The sequence below is a fragment of the Lipotes vexillifer genome, unplaced genomic scaffold (genome assembly GCF_000442215.2).
Source record: "Lipotes vexillifer unplaced genomic scaffold, Lipotes_vexillifer_v1.1 scaffold103, whole genome shotgun sequence".
Taxonomy (NCBI): Eukaryota; Metazoa; Chordata; class Mammalia; order Artiodactyla; family Lipotidae; genus Lipotes; species Lipotes vexillifer.
In genome coordinates this window covers 480,733-505,818 of record NW_006797029.1, presented here as the reverse complement: position 1 = coordinate 505,818, position 25,086 = coordinate 480,733, and the positions used below count along the sequence as shown (strand labels likewise).

The 25,086-nt window shown below is 35.2% G+C and overlaps 1 protein-coding gene across 1 annotated transcript in view; it reads left to right on the top strand.

The window, feature by feature from the left end:
* Positions 1-25,086, top strand: part of PEAK1 (pseudopodium enriched atypical kinase 1) — a 255,154-nt gene that overhangs the window by 68,896 nt on the left and 161,172 nt on the right. The window contains exon 2 of the mRNA XM_007469163.1: positions 13,042-13,123. The gene's annotated coding sequence lies outside the window, so the exon portion shown is untranslated. The remainder of the gene's footprint in view (positions 1-13,041; positions 13,124-25,086) is intronic.

Genomic DNA, 25,086 nt, shown 5'->3' with positions numbered 1-25,086 from the left:
CTTTCCCTCCCTGCGTTCCTTTCTTCCTTCCTTCTTCCCTCCCTCCCTCCCTTCCTCTTCCCTTCCTTCCTTCCTTCCTTCCTTCCTCTCTTCCTTCCTTTTTTATACTGTTTTCTCCTTCCTGATGACATTTATATTTTCCTTGTTCCCCAGTGGCTCATTTACTCCTCCCTCTCCCCCATCCTCACCTTCCTTTTAATTTTTTCCATTTTTTAAATTGAGCTAAAATACATTTAGCATAAAATGTACCATCTTAACCATTTTAGATATAAAGTTAGTATTAAATACATTTATAATGTTGATGAACCATCACCACCACCCATCTCTATAACTCTTTTAATCTTGTAAAACTGAAATACCCAGTAAACAACTCCCATTCACCTTCCCCCACCCAGCCCATGGCAACCATCATTCTGCTTTCCAACTCTATGATTTTGACTACTTTAAGTACCTTATATAACTGGAATCATACAGTATTTATCTTTTTGTGACTGGATTATTTCACTTAGCATAAAGTCTTCAAGGTTCATCCATGTTGTAGCATGTTGCAGAATACCCTTCCTTTTTAAGACTGAATGATATTCCATTGTGTGTATATACCTCATTTTGTTTATGCATTTACCTGTCAATGGACACTTAGGTTGCTTTCTCATTTTTTTCTTTTGTGAGTAGTGTTGCTATGAATGTGGGTATACAAATATCTCTTCAAGACTTTGCTTTCAATTTTTTTGGGTATGTACCCAGAAGTGGAATTGCTGGATAATATTCTATTTTAATTTTTCTAGAACCACTATACTGTTTTCCACAGCAGCTTGTATCATTTTAAGTTCCCACCAATAGTGCACAAGGGTTCCATTTTCTCCACATCCCCACCAGCCCTTGTTACTTTCTATTTTTTTTTAATAGTAGCCATCCTAATGGATGTGAGGTGGTATCTTACTGTAGTTTTTTTTTTTTTTTTTTGTGGTACGCGGGCCTCTCACTGTTGTGGCCTCTCCCGTTGCGGAGCACAGGCTCCGGACGCGCAGGCTCAGTGGCCACGGCCCACGGGCCCAGCTGCTCCGCGGCATGTGGGATCTTCCCAGACCGGGGCACGAACCCGTGTCCCCTGCATCGGCAGGCGGACTCTCAACCACTGCGCCACCAGGGAAGCCCCTTATTGTAGTTTTGATTGATTTTCATTTCCTGAATAAATAGTGATGTTAAACTTCTTTAAATTTCTTTTCATGTGTATACTGGCCATTTATATGGCATCTTTGGAGAAATGTCATTTCGAGTCCTTATCCCATTTTTGAACTGGGTTGTTTGGTTTTTTGTTGTTGAGTTTTAGTTCTCTATATATTCTGGATATTAATCCTTTATCAGATATATGATATGCAAATATGAAGATACGTTCTCCCACTCTGAGAGTTGTCTTTTTACTCTGTGGATAGTGTCTTTTGATGCACAAAATTTAAAAATTTTCATGAAGTCCAATTTGTTTATTTTTTCTTTGGTTGCCTGTGCTTTTGGTGTTATATCAAGAAATCACTGCAAAATCCAGTGTTACAAAGCTTTTGCCTTATCTTTTCTTCTATGAGTTTTACAGTTTTAGGTTTTACCTTTAGGTCTTTGGTCCATTTTGAGTTCATTTTTGTATATGGTGTTAAATAAGGGTCCAACATCATTCTTTGGCATGTGGATATCCGGTTTTCCCAGCACCATTTGTTGAAAAGATTGTCCTTTCCCCATTGAATCGTCTTGGCACCCTTGTCAAAAATCATTTGACCATATATACAAAGGTTCTTTATTGTGGGCTCTTTATTGTGTTCCATTGCTCTTTTTGTCTTGTTTTAATGTTAGTACCATACTAGCACTGTAATAAATTTTAAAACCAGGAAGTATAAGTCCTCTAGCTTTGTTCTTTTTCAAGATTGTTTTGGCTCTTCAGAGTCCCTTGAGATCTCATATGAATTTTAGGATGACTTTTTCTATTTCTGCAAAAAATGTCATTGAGATATTGTTAGGGATTGCATTGAATCTATAGATTTCTTTTTGGGTTTTTTTGTTTGTTTGTTTGTAATAAATTTATTTATTTATTTATTTTTGGCTGCATTGGGTCTTCGTTGCTGCACGTGGGCGTTTCTCTAGCTGTGGCGAGTGGGGGCTACTCTTCATTGCGGTGCGTGGGTTTCTTTCTGCAGTGGCTTCTCTTGTTACGGAGCACGGGCTCTAGGCGCATGGGCTTTGGTAGTTGTGGCACGTGGGCTCAGTAGTTGTGGCTCGCGGGCTCTAGAGTGCAGTCTTGGTAGTTTTGGCGCACGGGCTTAGTTGCTCCAAGGCATGTGGAATCTTCCTGGACCAGGGCTCGAACCTGTGTCCCCTGCATTGGCAGGTGGATTCTTAACCACTGCACCACCAGAGAAGTCCCAGATTGCTTTTTGGATGTCCATTCTAACACAACTAACTTTTCCAATCCATTAAGATGGAATGTGTTTCCATTTATTTAGTTATTCCTTAATTTTGTTCGATAATGTGTTTTGTAGTTTTCAGTGTACAAATGTTTCATCTCATGGTTAATTCCTAAGTATTTTATTCCTTTTGATGTTATCATAAATGGAATTGTTTTTGTATTTTTCTTTTCAGATTGTTCATTGTCAGTTTATAGAAATGCAACTGATTTTTGTGTTGCCGTTTATTTCTTTTTCTTGCCTAAATTACTCTAGCTAGAACTTCCAGTACTGTGTTGAATAGAAGTGGCAAAAGCTGGTATCCTTCACTTATTTGTGATCTTAGAGGAAAAACTTTCAGTCTTTCACCATTGAGTATGATGTTCCCTGTGAGTTATTTTATATATGGCTTTTGTTATGTTGAGGTTAATATTTCCTTCCATTTTTAGTTAAGTGTTTTTATTATGAAAGAGTGCTGAATTCTGTCAAATGCTTTTTCTGCATCAGTTGAGATGATCATATGGTTTTTTCCCTTCATTCTATTAATGTGGTGTATTACATCGATCAATTGTCATATGTTGAACCATCCTTGCGTTTTAGGAATTAATTCCACTAGGTCATGATGTGTCATCTGATTAATATGAACTTGGTTTGCTATTCTGTGGATGATTTTTGCTTCAGTGTTCTTAAGAGATATTGGTGTGTGGTTTTCTCTTTTGTAGTGTCTGTCTGGCTTTGGTATCAGGGTACTGCTGGCCTCACAGAATGAGTTTGGAAGTATTCCCTCCTCTTCAATTTTTGGGAAGAGTTTGAGAGGGACTAGTATTAGTTCTTCGTTAAATGTTTGGTAGATTTCAGCAGTGAAGCCATCAGGCACAGGGCTTTTCTTTTGGGAGAAATTTTAAATTACTGATTCAATCTCCATACTAGTTATAGGTCAACTCATATTTTCTATTTCTCTGTGATTCAGTCTTGGTAGGTTTTGTATTTCTAGGAATTTGTCCATTTCAGGTAGGTTATCCAATTTTTCTGTGTACAAATGTTCGTAGTACTCTTTTATAATCCCTTTTACTTCTGTGGAATTGGTACTAATGTCCCCACTTCCAATTCTGATTGTAGTAATTTGAGTCTTCTCTCTTTTTTTCTTCGTTCATCTAGCTAAATGTTTGTCAGTTTTGTTGATCTTTTTAAAGAAGCAACTTTTGGGTTCATTGATTTTTCTCTGTTCTTTTTCTCTACTTCATTTATCTCTGCTCTAATCTTTATTATTTCCTTCTTTCTGCTAGATTTGGGTTAAGTTTGTTCTTCTTTTCCTAGTTCCTTAAGTTGTAAAGTTAAGTTGTTAATTTGAGATCTTTTCTGTTTTTTAATGTAAGCATTTATAGCTATAAAATTTCCCTGCATTCCATAAGTTTGGGTATGTTTTGCTTTCATTTTCATTCATCCCTAAGGATTTTCTAATTTCCCATGTGATTTCTTCTTTGATCTGTTGGTTGTTGAAAAGTGTGTTGTTTAATTTCCACAAATTTGTGGATTTTCCAGTTTCACTTTTGTTGTTGGTTTTTAACTTCATCTTGTTGTGGTCAGAAAAGATATTTTGTATATTAATCTTCCTAAGTCTGTTGAGACTTAATTTGTGGCCTAAAATATGGTCTGTCCTGGAAAATGTCCCATGTACACTTGAGAAGAATGTGTATGTGTATTCTGTTGTTGGGTAGAGCGTTCTGTATTTGTCTGTTAGATCTAGTTGGTTTATTATGTTAAATCCTCTGTTTCCTTACTTCCATCTGGTTGTTCTGTCCATTATTGTGAGTGGGATATTGAAGTTTCCAACTATTATTGTAGAATTGTCTATTTCACCTTTCAATTTTGTCGATTTTTGTTTCATATATTTTGATGGTCTGTCAGTAGGTGGGTTAACATTCATAATTGTTATATCTTCTTGCTGTATTGAACCTTTTATTAATATATGATATCCTCTTTTTTAATGAGAGAAAATGAGTATTTTAAAGAACAATGAATCTTAAGTTAATATACTTCCTCCTTCATTTGCAAAGTTAAATATTTTAAATAGTTCCTCATTGTAAACATATCACTTATAACTTTTATTTTTACAAACATTGACAAATAATTTATTGCTTATATCAGGTACTTCTAAACTCTTATTGGAGAAGCATTCCCTGTTGAAGTTTTAGCTGATAAAGCTATGTATGCACATAAAACAGAAAGAGAAACCTTGTGTTTCTCCCTGTTTAAAAACAAGAATCAAAGTAGTTGAAACTGGGTAGTTACAGCTGTAAAACATAAACTCATTCTTACCATTCTAACATTTACGTCACTTACTGAAATAAATGTTCCTCCTTTGGGCATAATTGTACAGTAAGAAGTCTGGTCCACTCTTAGAATTTTTCAGTTCTGTTTATGACCTAATGATGCTTTATGCAGTGCTCTGCTGGAATTTACTGGCCTATGTCTTGATGCAGTTTTTTGTAGTAAGATGAGTCAGTTTCCAGTATTAAATAATTCCAGAGAATAGTTTCTGCTTAAATGAATCAGGAAATGGTAAGCCTTTAGTAATAAGGTTAAGGTATTTGAATGTTTGAGAAGTGAGAGTTAATTAAACAGACTTGACAGAAGACTGTTTTTCTTCACAGCAGCTCTTGTCTCCAAATCCAATAAAAGTGAAGATGCATCAGTTCTTACTATAATATTCTGTGGAGACTTTATTGATTTAGAACTGTCATTTTTCTCTTTAGTATTAGCCTCTGTTTTTTGTTATATATACGCAATGCTTATTTTAATATAACATTCTTACAGATGAGGAAATATACAGCTTAATAAAAGCCTGGAAAACAGGCCACTGAGGTTATCATTTATCAGAAATAGTTCTGACCACCAGTGTTGCCTGTATGTATGAACTATAAGGTCACCTTGAGGGGTATTCTTTATCAGCTCAGTCAGGGTCATTAAAGCCAGAGGAAGATTAGTATTCAATGTTTCTACTGTTTTAAGTCTCACTTGACTTAACTTAGAAGTGCTTTAGGACCTTGGCATACTTCAGTACTGTTCATATTTACTGGTAGTAATTATTAACTGATGAATTGGGATTTGATGTCATCTGTTCTGTGTTAACCAGTTTATTTTGTTTTTCATATCCTGCTTTGCAAATGTATTATATAATTGCATTGAGACACCAATTTTATTTTATAAAGCATTCTTTCTTTAATAGGTGTAAATGTAAGGTACAGTTATTAGTTTACTTCTCTATAATCATGAAAGAACCGGGGCAAGTCCAGAATCTCATCTACCCATAGACTAATGCCCAGCATCCATACCAGATATTGATAGTGTTTTAAGTTTCAGTTGATATTATTGGTGTGCCAGATGGTATATAACTATGCATACTATGTAAGAACTGTAAGTTTCCTCTCAAGACTTAACAGAACCATTATTTTTATAATGCATGTGTTTATAGTGTTTTATATATTTTAGTGTGCATTCATATTATTTATATTTACTTTATCCTGAGAACAACCCTAGGAAATAAACATTATTTTTTAGGTAATGTTTGAATCTTGAGGTTCATCAAAATTGAGTGTTTTGCTTAGATAAAAATTCAGGTCTCTTGACTTCTTATTAATCCTCTGGTACTCTACGGAGAGAGCAATAATTGTAAAATATTTCATGATTATAGATGTCAAACTACTGTAATACTAATAATCTCTTATTTGTATAGCACTGGTAATTTTTAGAGCACCTTTTATTATATTATTTAACAAAAAAGAAAATTAGGAAAGCAGAGTTTGTGTTATGATACTTGCCACTGTTTCCTTTATTAGACTCATGCATTCATTAATTACAAAGAATCTCTATGTGCTAGGTACTGGATTGGTTGCTAAAGTAAAGTTGTCTCTGCCCTCAAGGGGATCAGGCCATTAAGGCAGTGTTGGACAGCCATAGACAATGTGATATAAGCTGAGTTTGCTGAGGGCACCAAAAAAAGCTTTTATTTTTTCTGTTGAAGAGATAAATGTGTGACTGACACTGTCCTTTTTCTTGCCTTGAATGCAGAGGTAATGCCTATAGCATTACCTCTATAGCATCTATAGCATCTATAGCATCTGTAGCAAACAGCTTTGAAGCAGCAAATCAACACAATTAATGGAGCAAAAAGATAGAAAGAGCCTTGGTCTTTGATGACCTTCTTGAGCCTCGATACCAACCCGTGACTACCTATCTCTGGACTTCTTATATGGGGGGAAGAAATTAGTACCCTATTTGTTTAAGTCACACATAAGTCAGGTTTTTGATTACTTGTAGACAAATTCTCTCCTCCTTCCCTCCCTCCCACCTTCCCTTCTTCCGTCCCCCTTCCTCCCCCCACCCCCACCCTAAATTTTTTAGCTTTCCTTTAATGGACATTTAACATACACACTATGGTACACAGTGGTATAATGAATCCCCATCACCACCTAACTATAATAGTAATTGGCCAACCTTGTGCATTCTTGTACTTTCTCTGTTAATAATTAACTTAACTTAAGGAATTCTGTAATAGAAGTATGTGAAAATACTGTGGAAGAACAGGCAAGACTGACTAACTTGGCCTGAGGTGGAGGTAGAGGCTTATCAGGAAAGACTTCACAGAGGAGGTGCCATCAGCAGAAGCCTTAAAGGCAAGTAGAAAATGGAAGAAAGAAGATTGCTAGTGAAATTTATAACATGCATAAAGGGCCTTTAAAAAGTATGATATATTCAAATAATGGGAAATAAATTATTATGGCTAGAATATACAGTTTATCAGAGAAGCGTGTCAGTAGGTGAGTCTAAAAAGATGGTTTGGTGTCAAGTCATAAAAGAACGTGTATACCATACCAAGAAGTCTCAAGCTCATCTTATAGGTACAAGGAAGTGAAGAGTGTAATTAGGTTTGGAAAAATAACACTGGCAGTAATATCACCTGTGATTCTGGGGTAGAAGATAGAGAGGGAAGACAGTAAACTGTGCCAATGGTCCAAATGATAGAAGGGCATTTAGTGATACCTGTAGTGGGGTTGGGCAGGGGGAGATAACTTTAGGAGATATTTCAGAGGAAGAATCAACATGATTTATTCCCTGGCTAGGGTGGAGAAGGGAGTCAGAGTCACAATGAGTAGATGAGATGGTGCTATTATTGGAGAAGTAATATAGCAGAAGACAGGTTTAGGGTAGGTGCAGAAGATGAGCTTGGTCTTTTAAGTTTGAAGTGCTGGTAGGACATTCAGGTAGATGCATCTGGTGTGCCAAAAGGAAATGTAGGACTGGACCTTAGGGAAGTCTCAAACCAGAGAGTCCCATAACTTGTCTTTCCTGCCAGATGTCATATGTCACATCGTTCATATGTGTGTGTACGTATACACACACACATATGTAATCATATATACACATTTGATCCTCATTATTCATGGATTCCATATTTGCAAATTCACTTACTTGCTAAGATTTAAACTCCCAAATCAGTAATTGTCGTGCTTTCACAATCATTTGCAGACATAGGCGAAGTGGCAAAAGAATTGAGGTGCCTGATGTGTACATTCTCAGCTGAGGTTGAGCAAGGTGGCATCTTGCCTTCTTGTTTCAACTCACATACTATAAAGAAGCATCTTTTTTGCCATCTCCTTAGTGCCATGTTTTTCACATTTTTATGCTTTTTTGGGGTGTAATTTCACTGTTTAACATGGCCTCCAGATATTGTGCTGAAGTACTGTGTAGTGTGCTTAAGCACAAGAAGGTTGTGATGTGCCTAATGGCGAAAGTACGTGTGTTAGATAAGCTTTTGTTCAGTTATGAGCTGTGCTGTTGGCTGTGAGTTCGATTTTAATGAATCAACAGTATATATTAAATAAGGTATCTCTAAACAGAAGTACACATTAAAAAAAAACTTACATATTGATAGGGTGATAAAATGTTGTAAGCAAAGGCTTGCAGGAACCTAACCCTGTGTTTCCCATTTCCTAGAAGCAATGGAAGCACAGTATTCACCAATTTATTGTTCACAGAAACTTTATAGAACCTAACTACCACACATAGCAAGAATTGACTGTGTGTGTATAAAATCTACTCTTTTATGAATAAACCTTACACTTGTACAGTACAGACATTAGTCCCAATGTATGCTTGAAATTATGGTCCCAAGAAATATATATGCCTCTTTTCTTGTTGAAAAAATAAATCCATATCAGACAAAAACAGTTTGCTCTTGCAGGTGGATGATTCCATATTCCCTAAGCCAATGGTTTTTTCACAAAAAAGAATATTAAAGAAATATAGGTGACATTGACTGACAGCATCTAAATGATCATTTACAGCACGCTTGAGCATAACATGTTCATCACCGTCATATTGGTAGGCTGCCAGTTTCTTTTATAGCTTGATGTTTTTCTCTTTAGCAGAGTTGCAACATTTTCAGTGTCTATTCTCTTAGAGAAATTTATTTTACAGTGATGTTCATGTGTGAGGGGATTTCGTGATCCAGGACTAGTGTTTGTGCATTCATATCTGTCAATTTGCTTAAATACAACAGCTCAAAAGGAATTTTTTAACCTGTTATTCATGAATGTTAGTTCATATCAGTAGGGGTGTTTTAAAATGGCAGGTATGATGTGAGAGTGAGAATCACCCATCTCTTCTGTCATAACATCTTTTACTGTCTGTAAACCTGAAAGCAGGGAATTGGCATTTCCAGTCAAGGACAAGAAGACATACAACTCCATGCAAATGATTTTTAAGCTCCAAAGTGCTTCTGTGCTTATTTACATATATCTTTTTTCTAATCACCTTTCCTCTTGTTATAGAAGATGTGCCTAGGGTTGTTATTATCTTATACAGCTATATTGTCAAGTATATAAAATAACAATGATACAATGATACAGACATCCACTTAGAGATGCTTTGGTTTGGGGTGGCTGATTTAATTGTTTTATTTATTCCTCTAACGTGATCCTCTTCTGACTATTGTGTGGTTTTCTAGTTAATATATTAGGGTGAGTCTTCTCTGTTTTTACTGCAAGCAGTAGATTTTGTGTCATGAAGTATAGTTCAGGGATAACAGCATTTTTTTTCTCTTCTTATTCATGGTAGATAACCTTAATCTTCACTTTTCATATGGGAATGCCTCATACGTCTGTTCTTCTTCTATACTATGACTAGTGTATTTAAGTTTCAGGATTGATATTCTTTAATTCTGCATTCAGAAAGCAAAATACTTACAGTTGAATTCCTCTGTGAATTGGCATTAAGTTTACTATATTTTCATTTTCCCCTGCTGATTTGGAGCAACCTAATGTTCTAATATTAAAGATTATTTAATGAGATTGACTAGCCCTTGAACTAACTGAAAGAGAGAGAGTCTGTGTTACCTTATTCCAATTTCAGTAAACTATTGTGCCATATAGAGATATGTTATAATTTCAGGATTTTATGTAGAGTTCTTCAGTACATGCTAATTAAGTGAGAGTATCTTCTCAAACTTATAAAAATGCAAGAGGTTAACAAAAAGATGAAAACATCTTTCTCAACTAATATCTCTTTAATTGAAGTAGAGGGTAGTGTCTGTAAATGGCAACTACATCATATAGTTTCAGAGAAAACTGTTTAAAAATCTTTGGTGAGGGCTTCCCTGGTGGCGCAGTGGTTGAGAGTCCACCTGCCGATGCAGTGGACGCGGGTTCGCGCCCCGGTCCGGGAAGGTCCCACGTGCCGCGGAGCGGCTGGGCCCGTGAGCCATGGCCGCTGAGCCTGCGCGTCCGGAGCCTGTGCTCCGCAACGGGAGAGGACGCAATAGTGAGAGGCCCGCGTACCGCAAAAAACAAAACAAAACAAACATACAAAAAAATCTTTGGTGATTTATTGGTTGTGTCTCTAAATCTTTTTATATGGATGGCTACATTCGTGAGTTTATATCTGCTGTTTACTATCCCTCCAGTCTTGTCTTACACGTCTCCTCTAAATGTGTCCATTTCCATCTCTGTTTTACTCACTCAAATACTTTAATTTCCTTTCTTCAACAATCTGAGCTATTACTCCTCGTATCCCTAGATCAAGACTTTTTTCCAAAGAAACACTGAAATCCATCTAGTTGCCCTTCTCACTGGCTTGATATGTATAAATTATTTGCTGTTTGTTGTTAGTTTTCTTAGTTTCAGTTCCGTTTAACAAATATCTCCTGAGTGCTTGTTGTGATAATGTGTGAGCTTGGTGGGGTAGGGAAGTATACTTTGGAGGCTTCCCAGAGAAGATGATCTTGGACCTGAATCTTGAAGAACAAGTAAGAATTTCCTATTCATGGAAGAAGTGTAAGTTTATATCAACAAAGAGAACAGCGTGAAGCTTGACAAATAGTTCAGTATGGCCATAGTGTGATGAAGTGGGAGACAGGAAATGAAGCTGAAGAGATAGGCATGAGCCAGATCATTGAGGACTTTATATGTCATACTTGGGCATTTATTTTTTGGGTGAACTTGGACTTTATTCTGTGGATAATAGCTATTGAAGGGTTTGACATACTCACGGTGTGTCAAGATTTTCATTTTAGAGTGATCATTTTGGCAGGAGTATGGTAAATGATTTTGAGGTAGGGTAAGAGTAGAGGTGGGTAGACCAGTTAGATTACTGATTTAGTCGTATTGAGAGATAATGCCCTGAATTTGGATACTATTAATAGGGATGAATTGAGGACATAGACATGGAAAGTGTTTAGAGTAGAAATGAATCAGACATTTAAAGTGATTGGTGAAATGTGAGATTACCGTTGGACTTTGATTTGAGTGTCTAAGTGGCTGTTAATAACTATAGCAGGGAATTTAAAGAAGGAATAGATGTTAGGAAAAGTTTTTAATGTATTTTACTATGGTACTTTCAGGTGGAAACATACAGAAGACAACAAGATATAGGAGTCGGATGCTCAGGTGAAAGGTCAGGATTAGAGGTATTCATGTGAGGGTCCTCTCAGTCCTGGTGGGAGTACAGAGAATATGGGTAGAGTATGAAGTGGGCAGAAAGCTGAGCCCTGAGGGGAAATGAAAAAGGAACCCAAGAAGGAAACTGAGAAGGAAAAAAGCTCTGTGTCTTTGCCTAGTTTCCCTTGAAAAGAGGACAACTTTATCCTTTTTGTATCCTTGGTAACACCTTGAATAATATAGTATAGATACTCAGTAAATGTTTGCTAGTTATTTTGTTTAGCTGGAAAGCACCTCATTTACTTTGAGATTTTATTTAATATTTTACCCAATTCCATGACTTGACAAGAAATATTTTAAAATTCATATCATTTCATGAACACCTACTATGTACCTAGGCACTGTGTTAAATACTTTATACATGTTATCAGATTTTATCCTTAAAATAATCCTACAACGGTAGGTTTTATTATTTCCATTTTGTTTTGAAGAACCTGAGGATAAGAAAGATTAAATGACTTGATCAAGTTTTTCACATGTCCAAATTTCATTTTCTTGACCATCAATGATGATCTATTATGTGTTTAGACCAAACAACCATTTGAAAGTCAATTCTGGTTCCATTGTGATAATTACTCTGACCCAAAGGCACTGGTTTATACTAAATTCTGTACTGTCAGTCTTACGTGGATTAGCATGGTAGTTGGACACCTCTCTGTTCCTGAGTGCAGTAAGGCTTTGCCTAATTCTTTTTAACTTTCTGGGGGACTATTTTTTCATTTTTCTATTAGCAGTTTACGTTAGATGACTGCTAAATTGCTTAAGGTTCTAAAATCCTATAAGTCCATTATTTTGAAAAACTCAAAAACAGAGGTTGCTTAGCATCTGCTAACAGGTTTTAGAGATCTATAGGATAATGACTGTGTTTCATGACTCAGCTAAAATTATATGCAAAATTTGATGCATGTATGTGTATTTTTCTGGTCATCAATTCATAGCTTTCATCAGATTCTCATAGTTGTGTATACCTCACCACTCACCCTTCACTCAAAAGATTAAGTATAGCTCTAGAAGTATTTTTGCATACTGTAATAAACCACAGTGCTTTGTGCAATTCTTTTCTGAGTAGTTTAAGTCATCTTTAACAAAGCATTGTTACTCATTGAAAGTAATTTTTGAGGTAAGGATACTTTTTGGCTATTTAGACCTGTAGTATTTTCTAAAGTAAAACACCTCTTGGTTATTTTATCTCTTAAAAACAAGCCCATTAAATAGAATGAGTATTGGCTTATGGTAAGTACTGTCTTATAGTAAATTTTATTTTATTTTATTTTTTAACATCTTTATTGGAGTATAATTGCTTTACAATGGTGTGTTAGTTTCTGCTTTATAACAGTGAATCAGCTATACATATACATATGTCCCCATATCTCTTCCCTCTTGCGTCTCCCTCCCACCCTGCCTATCCCACCCCTCTAGGTGGTCACAGAGCACCGAGCTGATCTCCCTTGTGCTATGTAGCTGCTTCCCACTAGCTATCTATTTTACATTTGGTAGTATATATATGTCCATGCCACTCTCTCACTTCGTTATGGTAAATTTAAAAATGCTCAGTTTTAAAGTGTGAGTCAAATGACCTTCACTAATAAACATTCCCCACTTTGTTCTTCCTGTAGGAAAAGAATATTTGAGGTCCATTCCTCAGGAAAGAAAAGGAAGCAATGACATAAGGCCTAGAGTTGGTGCCAGTTAACCTGGGTTTGTACTTTTTCTTTTCTTAATGTAACACATTTATTCTAATCTTGAATCTCTTTTTTTTTTTTTTCAATCTCCTGCCTTATTCCAACAGCAGAACTTATAATTTTGAACTTTGCCTTAGTAGGGAAGAGACAAAGATGAATAAGATAGGCCCCTTTCTAGGTATTTGTGATGTCTGTTAATATGAACAACAGAATCATAAAAAGCTAGATAAAAGTCACATTTTCAGATAAGAAGCTTGAGAGATCTGGTAAATTGCTCAAGGTAAAAAAGCTATTAGATAGTCAGTCAAGGATTCAAACTCAGATTTGTTGACTCCAAACCCCATTTACCTTCCATTTTGTCACACTGCTCCTCATTTTATTTAGGTTTAGTTGTACAATTGCTTATAACTGAAGTTGAGGACCGGGACCCCATATATTTAATTTAATAAATATTTCTGATAAAGTAAAAGGAGAGGAAACAGTCTCTATTCTCCTAAAGTTTAGAAGATTAGAGAAGGAAACTAATATTTGTAGAGCACTTAGTATGTGCCAGACACTGTCATAGGGTCTTAACATGAGCTAGATCATTTAATTCACAACAGCCAGGTGACATACTTGGTATTATCCCTTTTTTAAAGAAACAGGAAGAGACTGAAGCTCAGAGAAATAAATTGCCCAAAATCACATAGCTAATAAGTAACAAAAGCAGAATTAAAACTCTGTACTGTGAAAGGTTAGGTAGGATTTACATCATACCTACTGACTTAAAATTGAATATCACACAAACCAACTGAATAGCTGGACAGTTTGATCTAAGCTCCTTTTGCTATTAGTGACATTTGTAAACATTCTTAATTGGACTATTAATAGTTAAGTCATCTTCACCAGAGTAATATTCACATTTTCTTAATAAGCTTTTCATTGTAATCTGTTTGTAAAGATATTTGTTTAAGCTGTGGTGAAGAGAGTTTAAATTCACAATATAGTGAACAACATCACGTGACAGAAAGGATGTTGAGGTGGGAGTCAGGTCTGAGTCCTTCCTACTCCCAACTTTCCTACTGACTTACGTGATCTGCCAGTCTCTTAGCCTGCTTTTGGACTCATTTTGTGAGATGAGAAGGTTGAGTTAATTGTTCCCTAAGTCTCTTACAACTATGAAATTATCCCAAGAGTAAGTAGATTTCTTAATGTGATTCATACGTAAATATCAAAGACTTTTTAGAGATGAGAAGTCTTTAGAGATCACCTAACTGAATCCTCCTATATGATAGATGAAGAAACTGAGACCCTTACGTTTGTATGACACTTTAAACATCCAAAGCTCTTTCACATACATTAATCTCATACAAGCTTCACCACAATCTTGTGGATTAAATATCATCATCATCATTGTACAGATGAGCAGTTGAATTGGTCTAGGGTCACATAGCTGAGCCTAAACTAAATGACTGACTGTCAGCCTAAAGTTTGCCATGTTTCCTTGCTTTAGTGGGATTACTTACATCTTTGTGATGAAGTCCTATTGTGGGAGAAAGTGAGAATTCAGTGATTTATGAAACAAATCCAAGCAGGAAAAAGAAACATTCCCTAGTATAAAAGTAGTAATGACTACAGCAGTATAAATAGCAGAAACAAAGAGGGAAGGAGAGGGGCAAAAACTAGTGTCTACAAGTTGATTTAATATTTGTTTTCATTTATTCCTGGATTAGGAGTAGGTATAATTGACTTTTAGTATTTTTGTGTTTATCAATAGTGTACTATTTGAATTGTTTTATCCTCAACAAAATATTGATAATTCATAGAGAAACCATACTTCATAATAAAGTACTTGTAAATTGTAGATGAGCTAAGGAGAACTTAAGACAGTTAATTCAAAAGGATATAAGACAAACGAACAAATACGTGTAGGAAGCTAAATTTTACACGAAATTATTTAATTATTTCATTGCCTTTAGTAATGTGAACTCAATTTTCTTTCCTATTTCCACTCTGTAGCTGTGGAAACATTAACTGTCCCCATGCCAGTGATCCTGCTATGCAGAACAACAAATTGCTTTACCTTGGTAGCTTTCTGTAAATAATATGTATTTTTTTAATTGGAAAGAAAATTATCTTAAAACTAGAATATGGATGTTAGCAGTTATTCTTTTACAGTCTTGACCCCCAATTTTCCTTCCTTTAAAAGGAGGTGATTTTCTAGATTACATGATGTGATGGTGCTTTCTCTGTGGATATGAAAATTCGGTCATTAATAAAATTTCTATTTTTATTCTATATTAAAGTTTTTTATAAACTGTGGACTATATTCTATAGAACTAATAAGTGGAAGGAGGATCTTCCATATGTTTCTAATCAAATAAAACAATAAAGAATGGAATAGGTACACAACAAAATTGAAAGCAACAGTGTAAGATTTGACTTAAATTAGAGAAGAAAAATGTTTTTCCTAAAGTCTTTCTTCCTTAAGAGAATTTTAAAGGGGCCAGGCTGGGAGCAGGACAAGGAGCCCCACCCACCTGGCTAAATTCCAGAGGCTTTAGAGTTGATCAGAAGCTTATAATATTGCCAGGGGACAGAGTTTGCTGCTGCTGCTGCTGTGCCAATTTTTAGGGGAACTAGAGAGGGGGTTCAGGCAGTGTCATTGCCCTTCTGAATTCCATGTGTGAATTTCCCCTTCTATCCATGGGAAAACACTGAAGTTTACAATAAGAGCTTACAGTCATATATACTTATGATATGCCAGGCCTTGTTTTAAGTACTTTACATGTATTTACATTTATTAAACCACTCTATTAGCTCTGTGAAAAAAAAAAAAAAAAAGAATGGAATAGGTACACAACAAAATTGAAAGCAACAGTGTAAGATTTGACTTAAATTAGAGAAGAAAAATATTTTTCCTAAAGTCTTTCTTCCTTAAGAGAATTTTAAAGATTCTTTTGCCCTGTTGGCTGACGTTTCTTCCACATGCCCTTCCCTACAGAGCCCCGCCTCGCAACCAGCTCCCATTCTAATGTCATCAGATCCATGGTATCCGGGGAAATGGCATTTGAGGAAAACTTGAATAGACTGGTCTTTAGTTCTCAGTTTTGAATCTGGCCTCAAAACATGCACAAGGGTTTTTTCAACCACTGCTTTTAAAGGTCTTTAAAGGAAAAAATGAAAAGGCCACTTCACAGTAGTTGATATTTAGTTTTTGTTTTGAGATAACTCAAGAGCTGTCTCCTGGAAACTTTAAACACCTGACATAAACAGTTTTTTTCACTGAATAGTACCTATTATAATATGACTGTCTTGCTTACCCAGACTACAGTGAGTTTTAAGGACTACAGTTAGAGTTTCATTGGCCAGCTGTGATTTAGTGGTCATAATAAAGTTATGATATTGAGCTGAGGACTTAGATTTTTTTTTTTTTTTTTTCCTGTGATTTTTGAGTTTCCCTTGTTTGGCTTTAGGGTTAAAGGGCCAGGCTTCCAGGATGGTACCTCAGTATACCAGTAGTTCAGAAGACATGGGTTCAATACATTAAGCCTTTTAATTTTTTATAAAACTACTTCTATAAAGAAATTGTGGAAACACTTTTTTTTTTTCAGTCTTGTTTACAAATTTGCTAGCACTAAATAAAATGTTCTGCCAGGAGATTGATTCAGTATTAATATATCAATAGATTTGCTTTTTTGTATGGGGTTTAGTTTCTGTACCAGGGTACTTTCTAAGAATTAGATAAGTTCTAAATAGATGTATGGAAATTTGAGGAACTCTCAGATCCTTTTCAATGTCATCTTCAGTAAATCTAATGATGGCAGTGAGGGAAACACAGAGATGTTGGTTTGTGTGTGTGTGTGTATGTATGTGTGTTTGCATGTGTGGTCTCAACACTGAGGAAGTGCAATAAACTTAGATTTGCAGCTTCCTTCTTAAAGGTTAACATGACAGTGGAGTTATAAGGAAATACTGATTAGTTTTCCTTTTCCAAGTGTATTGCTATTTAGCAGTTATATGTAGCTCAGGACTTATTTTATATCTTAGTATGTATTTTAAAGAATTAAATGAATTGATTCATATTTTTAAAAAAACAAATGTAGGGCTTCTCTGGTGGCGCAGTGGTTGAGAGTCCCCCTGCCAATGCAGGGGATACAGGTTCGTGCCCCAGTGTGGGAGGATCCCACATGCCGCGGAGCGGCTGGGCCTGTGAGCCATGGCCGCTGAGCCGCATCCGGAGCCTGTGTTCCGCAACGGGAGAGGCCACAACAGTGAGAGGCCCGCGTACTGCAAAAAAAAAAAAAGAAATGTAGGTCCGCCTGCTGATGCGGGGGACACGGGTTTGTGCCCCGGTCCGGGAGGACCCCCCATGCCGTGGAGCGGCTGGGCCCGTGAGCCATGGCCACTGAGCCTGAGCGTCCGGAGCCTGTGTTCCGCAACGGGAAAGGCCACAACAGTGAGAGGCCCGCGTACTGCAAAAAAAAAAAAAGAAATGTAGGTGATAAAGGAGAGTAACAGAATCAGTTGGCCTACATTTGTATTATCAGTTCATCTGTAGTTGCCTGGTTATTTGGATTTATCAGAGAAAAATAATATCAAGCAAGTATAGTTAATGAAATATTTGTTGGCATATATATATGCCACTTTTATTTTTCTTATTTCTCAAAGTGAGAAGATTGGATGATTTTTATAAGTATTCAAAAATTATTCTGTTGGATGTAATTGAGAGTGTTGAAATAGATACTCATTTTTTCTCTAGTCTTATTTCTTTTATGAAACCCCATCTCCAAAAAAAAAAAAAATTTAAACCAAAGGCCATTTGGGATTGCAACCAGGGTTTTCTATGAGCACTGAATTTGAAATTAAAATTGTATGAATTCCCTTGCTGGCTTTGCTCATGCTTATACAGGAACAGAACATTTCAATATAAGACTTGGTAGTCTGAGATGTTGCTAGTCTGCAGGTCTTCTACAGGAGATATGAAGGATTGTAAGAGATTTGGAGAACTGCAGATTTTCCATACAGGTTTAAAAAAAAAAGTACTTTATTCTATTGAGTGAAACCATTTAAAGTGGCTTACTTTCTCTTTTCCAGTAATGCCAATACCACATGTCTTATAAAATTAAAAATAGCAGATGTCATTTTTCTAGCATGAATACTGGTTCACAGACTTTTTAAAGCAAAATATAGAGAAGGTCTGATGTGATAAAGAGAATAGAAATCTTGTATAGCCCATATAGTCTGAGTCATCTACTCAAAGCTAGTAACTAAGGTCAGACATTAAGAGCCCATAAAAAGATCACAGAAAACCAACAGCAGAGAATATTGAAAGCCAGCCCACACTATCTGAAGCAAGATTATAGAATCCGCTTGAGTGCATAGAAATATTTTGTGTCCCTTATTAATTATGAGATAATACAAATTTAACAGAAGCATGGAATAGGAAGCTTTACAGATCATTTAACTATTTCCTTTCATTTTACAAAAAGAAACCAAGGGTTGGGGGTAAATTACTTACTCAGCACCAACTAGGTAGTGACAGTAGTAGGAGTAGAATACAGCTCACCCTTGAATAACAAAGGGGTTGATCCAGGTGTCATTTATAGTCAGCCCTCTGTATCTCCATTTCGTCCACATCCACGGATTCAACCAACCATGGACCATGTAGTACTGAAAAATATTGAGTATTGAATTTAGTATTAAAAAATATCTGCATGTAAGTGGACCCATGCCATTCAAACTAACGTTCAAGGTTCAACTCTACTCTTATCTATCAAATAATTGAAGATGGGACTTAAAAGCTGTGATGGGAAATGATGGTTTTTATTATTGTTGTTTTAAATTTCTACATACAGTAAAATTTACTTTTTTATTAGTTCTGTGAGCTTTAACACATGTACAGATCCATGTAAACTACTGCTACAAACAGGATACAGGTAGACCCATCACCCCAGAAAACTTCAAACTGTCCCTTTTTGTTCAAAACCTCTACCTAGCAACTACTGATCACCTTAGTTTTGCCTATTCCAGAATGTTGTATAAATGGAACTGTTCACTGTGAGCTCTTTTGTGTGTGGCTTCTTTCTCTCAGCTTAATATTTTTGAGATTCGTCCATGTTGTGCGTATAATGGTTTTTTAAATTTATGAGTAGTATTCCATTGTACAGCTACATAACCATTTGTTTAGCCATTCACCTGTTAATGAACATTTGAGTTGTTTCCAGGTTTTAGCTATTATGAATAAAGCTGTTGTGATCATTTTTTTAAAGAGAAAAGGAAAAAATTTTATTCATACGTATTATAGGGACCCCAATAGTGAGCTCCTAAAGTATTCACAAAGGTAATTCACTTCATACTTTGAAATAATTATAGATTCACAGGAAGTTGCAAAGATTGTACTGTACAAAGATGTCCCCTGTACCATTCACCCAGTTTCTCCTATTAGTTGCATCTTATATAACTATAGAATAATAATACCAAAATCAAGAAATTGATATTGATATAAAGTGAATAATAGTTCTTTGGCATTTTATCACATGTGTACTTCTCTGGACCACCCTTCACCCCTGGAAACCACTAATCTGTTTTCCATCTCTATAATTTTGTCATTTCAAGAATGTCATAAAAATGGAATGATATAGTATATATATAAACTTTGAGATTGGCTATTTTCATTTAGCATAATGCCCTTGAGATCCACCCAAATTGTGGTGTGTTCATTCCTTTTTATTGCTGATTTAGTATATTTCATGGTATAGATGTACCACAATTCGTTTAACAATTCACCTATTGTAGGACATTTTAGTTGTTTCCAGTTTGGGTCTGTTGCTAATAAAGGTAATTATTGATATGTTAAGAAATAATAAGTCTGCCATTTAATTTTTTGTTTTCTGTTTGTTTCCTCTTTTTCATTTCTCTTTTCTTTTCCTGCTTTCCTGTGGGTTACTTAAGTACTTTTTAGAATTCCATGTTGGTTTACTGTAGTGTTTTAAAATGTATTTCTTTGTATAACTTTTTCATCATTGCTCTAGATATTACATTGTATATTTATAACAGATCACAGTCTCCTGTACTACAGTACCACTGGCACTGCTACATTTTACTACTTCAAGCAAAGTGTAGAACCCTTACCTTCCTTTAGTTCCTTTATCCTCCCTCATTTAATTAATATTTTTATGTGTAGATGTATTATTTATAGATGTATATTATATGCATGCATACATATATTTTATATGTACTTGTTTTAAATATTTCCTTTACATACATTGTGAACCATATCAGACAGTGTTATAATTTTTGCTTAAACAGTCAGACATAATTTGGAAGACAAGAGGAGAAGAACTCTTACTGTATGTATCCATATTTTTACGCTTTTTGGCCCTCTTCCTGATGTTCCAAGACTCCATCTTTTTTCACCCCCTTTCTATTTAGAGAACTTTCTTTATCCATTCTTTTAGGGCAAGTCTACTAGCAATAAATTCTCTTAGCTTTCCTTTATCTAAGAATATGTTGATTTTCTCTTCATTCCTTAAGGATATTTTTCTGGAGGAAAAATTCTGTATTGACAGTTCTTTTTCTTTCAGCACCTGAAAAAGATTGTGCCAGTCCTTCTGACCTCTATAGCTTTTTATGAGAAATCCACTGATAGTCAAATTGGTTTTCCCCTATAGGTAAAGGATCATTTCTCTCTTGCTGCTTTTAAGATTTTTTCATTGTCTTTAGTTTTCAGAAATTTGACTATTGTACATCTTGGTGTGGATTTCTATGGATTTATGCTGTTTAGGATTTGTTCAGCTTCTTGAATCTATAGGTTTATGTCTTTTGCCAAATTTGGGAAACTTTTTTCAAACATATTTTTTCCAATATTTTTTCAGCCCTACCCTTTTTCTCCTCTACTTCCAAGACTCTGATGACATGAATGTTGGATCTTTTGTTATAATTTCACGGCTCCCTGAAGCTCCGTTCATTTGTATTCAGTCTATGTCTTTTGTTATTTAGATTGGGTAACTTCTGTTGTTTTATCTTTTAGTTCACTGATTCTTTCTTCTGTCCCCTCCATTATCCTGTTTAGCCCATCCTTTGGCTTTTAAATTTCAGTTATTGTAATTTCAGTTCTGTAATTTTATTCTTTGTATCTTCTATTTCTTTGCTAAGACCTTCTGTTTCTTAGACTTTCTATTTTTCATTTGTTTCCAGTGTGTTGTCTCCCTTAAAAATTCTCACTGAAGCATCTTATTGTGGCTGCTTTAAAATCCTTGTGAGATAATTCTTAAATCTATGTCATCTTGGTATTGGCATCCATTGTTTGTCTTTTCACATTTATGTTGGGGTTTTCCTGATTTTGGGTATGATGAATGGTTTTCAGTTAAAACCTGAACATTTTGGGTATTACGTCATGAGACTTTATATTTTATATCAATTTAGCAGGCCTCTTTTGATACTTCCCTGCCAGGGTGAAAGGGTGCTGCCTCATTATTGCCACCTAGAAGTATAAGTTCAGAGTCCCACTTACCCTCCATTGACATCTGGGGAGGAGACGGCTGTACTTCTGGGCAGGGGTGGAAGTTCCAGCTCCCCACTCTAATGACACCAACCCTGCTGGGTAAATACCTAGGAGTGGAATTGTTGGATTATATGGTAAGTTTTGTTCAACTTTCAAAGAAGGTGCCAAAATTTTTTAAAGTGGTGGTAAAATTTTACCTACCTACCAGCAATGTGTGAACATTTCAGATGTTCTAAATTAATGTTATCCTATAGAACTTTCTGCAATAATGAAAATGTTCTATATCAGCACTGTCCAGTACTGTAACCACTAGCCACATGTGGCTGTTGAGCAGGTGAAATATGGCTAGTGCATCTGAGGAAGTGAATTTTTTATTTTATTCAGTTTATCAATTTAAATTTAAATGGCTACATGTGGCTAGTGGCTACTGTATTAGAAGGTGAATCAATGCAGCTCTACAGCCTCACCAGTATTTAGGCACCACAGCTGTACGTCCTCACCAGTATTTAGAATTGTCAGTCTTTCTAAATTTAGCCATTTAATGAGTGTGAAATGGTATCTTGTTGTTTTAATCATTTAATGTAATTATTGGCCACTTAATTTTTATAATGATTTTTTGAAATGCAATTATTTTTGTTTGTTGACTTTTTAAAACATTATTTATTTATTTATTTTGGCTGTGCTGGGTCTTAGTTGTGGCATGCAGGATCTTTAGTTGCAGCATGTGGGTTTCTTAGTTGTGGCATGTGGACTCTTAGTTGTGGCATGCATGCAGGATCTAGTTCCCTGACCAAGGATGGAACCCAGGCCCCCTGCATTGGGAGCGTGGAGTCTTACCCACTGGACCACCAGGAAAGTCCCTATAATGATGTTTTTAAAACAGCAGAAGTTTTTAATTTTGATAAAGTATGGTTTATCAGGTGACTGTTTCTGTATTTCTTTTTTTTTTTATGGTTCATGCTTTTGAATCTTTGCCTATCCTAAAGTCATAAAAATTTTTCCCTGTTTTCTTCTTGAAGCTTTATAGTTTTACATTCTACTCTTAGGTTTATGATGTATTTTCATTTAGTATTTTTACATATACAAAATCCTGTCATATAAAAGCAAAATTCATTTTTATTCCATATGAATATCCAGTTGTTTCAGTAACACTTGTTGAAAATATTTTCTTTCTGCATTGAGTTACCATGGCACTTGTAAAAATTAATTGACCAAGTATTTTATAGTCTATTTTTGGATTCTCTGTTCAGTTCCAGTTTTCTATATGTTATCATTAGGCTATTACCAAACTATATGGATTGCTGTAAGTTAACTCTAGAAATCAGGTATTGTAAGTATTCCTACTTGGTTCTTCATTTTCAAAATTATCTTAATTATTCTGTTTATTTGGATATTCATATACATTTTAGAATCAGCTTGTACATTTCTACAAAAAAAAAACTGGGATTTTGATTTAGATTGAATTGAATGTGTAGATGAATTTGCGAAGAATTGCCATATTAACAATTTTGAATCTTCCAATTCATGACTGTGTTATATATTTTTATTTATTTCAGTTTTCTGTAATTTGTCTTAGCTTTGTTTTATAGCTTTCATTTTATAGGTCTTACACATATTTTGTTAGGGATAAACTCAGGTATTTAATTTTGTTTAATGCTATTATAATGGCATTTAAAAATTTTTAAATTTCTAGTTGTTTGTTGATATAGAAATACAATGGATATATGTATATTGAACACAAGTTCTACAATCTTGCTGAAATCACTATATAGTTTGTAGACGCCTTAGGATTTTCTATGTAAATAATTTTGTCTCCTGTAAATAAAGACATTTTAACTTCTTCCTTTCCCATCTTTATCCTTTTCATTTCTTTTTTGTGCCTCCGTATAGCTATGATCTCCAGTAAAATGTTGAACAGAACATTTATTATTTATTATTATGTCAGTATTTTACAGATGCCCTTTATCAAATGGTAGTTCTTTTCCATTCTGAGTTTTCTGAAGTTTCTATTATGAATGTGTTGAAATTTATTAAATATTTTTTCTCTATTGAGAGGCTTATATTGTTTTTCTCCTCTATTCTGTTAATATAGTTAATAGCGTTGATTTTTTAAAATGTAAAATCAACCTTGTATTTCTTCTTATATATTGCTGAATTTGATTTTGCTATTTTGTTGAAGATTTTTACAAGTATGTTTATGAGAGATATTGGTGTGTAGTTTTCTCATAATGTCTTTTTCTGGTTTTGGAATCAATCTAATGCTGGCCCTGTAAAATCAGTTGAGAAATGTGTCCTCCTCTACTTTCTGGGAGAATTTATGTAGGATTTGTATTACTTCTGTCTTTATATGTTAGATAGGATTTACAATGAAGCTTTGGGGACTGGAGTTTACTTTGTGGGAATATTTTAAATTACAAATTCAATTTCTTTAATAGATACAGTGTTATTTGGGTTATGTATTATTTCCTGAGTCATTATGGTAATCTGTGTCTTTTAAGGAATTTGTTCACTTCATCATAGTTGTCAAATTTATTGAGATAAAAGCATTCATAGGGACTTCCCTGGTGGTGCAGTGGTTAAGAATCCACCTACCAATGCAGGGGACACAGGTTCGAGCCCTGGTCCGGAAAGATCCCACATGCCACAGAGCAGCTAAGCCCGCACCATAACTACTGAGCCTGAGCTCTAGAGCTTGCAAGCCACAACTACTGAGCCCACGAGCCACAACAACTGAAGTCCGCGTGCCTAGAGCCCGTGCTCCACAAGAAGAGAAGCCACTGCAATGAGAAGCCTGTGCGCTGCAACGAAGAATAGCCCCCACTCGCCGCAGCTAGAGAAAGCCCATGCACAGCAACGAAGACCCAACACAGCCAAAAATAAATAAATAAATAACTTAATTAAAAAAAAATCATTCATAAATGGTCTCTTGTTCTTTTAATATTTGTAGACTCTTTAGTAACGTTTCCCCTTTTGTTCCTAATATTGCTGATTTCTGTCTTTTCTCATTCAGTCTAGTTAGAGGTCTGTCAATTACACTATATTTTTTTTCAAAGAACCTGTTTTTGGTTTCATTGATATTTCTCTGTTTTTCAGTTATCTATTTCATTGGTTTCTATTCTTTGTTAATTTGTAACTACTTATTTGGTTTAATTTGTAGCCTCTTACGATGGTAGCTTAGATAATTGATTTTAGGTCTTTTCTGCCTAATATATGCATAGAAAACTGTAAATTTCCTCAAAGCATCCTTGTTAGCTGCATCAAAAATTTTGATAGGTTAGGTTTCATTTTCATTCATTTCAAAGTATTTTCTAATGTCCCTTGTGATTTCTGGCACTTAGGTTATTTTAGAAGATGTTGTTAAATTTCTAAATGTTTGGGAATTTTCCACGTATCATTTTGGTTTTGATTTCTAATTTAATCCCACTGTGCTAAGGGAATATACTATGTGTAGTTTCAATTTTTAAAAATTTATTAAGACTTATTCCTGGTTCAGC